This window comes from Ostrinia furnacalis, unplaced genomic scaffold (assembly GCF_004193835.3).
Source record: "Ostrinia furnacalis isolate ACB-3 unplaced genomic scaffold, ASM419383v2 OfSCF0419, whole genome shotgun sequence".
Lineage (NCBI taxonomy): Eukaryota > Metazoa > Arthropoda > Insecta > Lepidoptera > Crambidae > Ostrinia > Ostrinia furnacalis.
The window spans coordinates 318,384-319,349 of record NW_021130658.1 but is presented as its reverse complement, the minus strand read 5'-3'; positions in this window follow the sequence as shown (position 1 = coordinate 319,349).

The window sequence follows — 966 nt, the reverse complement described above, 5'->3', positions numbered from 1 at the left end:
CAGCGCCCCGTCTACGTGCGTGAGTGGGAAAGGGACAGCGCTATGACAGCGGCGACCGGATACGGACCACGTTAACATTTGAGAAATTTACAAATTAAAATCGTAACATTTTGAATAGAATCCACTAAAACTGTTCACTAATTAATAAAATAAAAAAATATAAGTTTTTTGAACAAATCACAAAGGCTTGAAAGCAAAGAAAAAAAGTCGTCACTACGCGTAATGATAGTAGGTATTTTCAGACGGACGCCATTGTAAAATTTGATGGTGAACGTAGTGAGCTCTCCGGTGACAGAATGACGATCTGCAACAAACACAGGTACGTTTCACTTTACCACTATGTTTAATAATGAACTATTGTTAATGCTCTTTCTTTTGTACATATTTTTGCAATGATTCATGCACTTTAAACATCATTATTGAGACTTTAAAATTACGGACCTTAAAAACTCTGTGACACCGTGCAAATGGCCGACCCACCACTGTTTACAATACACTGTTCTATTTCTTTCATCGAAAATTGTTAATTTATCACATAAAAGTGTTTGAATAATGGCATAATTAGTTAATGATTTTTAAAAACTTGTTGATGTGATTAGTAAAGTGTTTGGAATCGTAAAAAATGGTAATAGAAAAATAAGAAATATGTTTGACTGTGAGGTGAGGTGGTGGATTGATTTGCGCGGCTACGTGGTTTTTCCGCGATAAAAAAAATAGGAAAATAATTTTCATTGTAATTGCGCTATGTAAATTCATGCAAGTTTTCTTTTTTTGCAGTCTAAAGTTACTTTTTCACTGTAGTTTTTTTGCATATTTCAGCCAAGTTTTCAAAGTTTTTGAGTAAAATATGTTTCGCTTCAAAAGTGAAAATTATTCTTATTTAAATGCACATAATATTAGAATATCTGAACGTGAGTTAACCATATTGTTAGTTGTAGTTATGCATACATTATCTAAAATTTTATA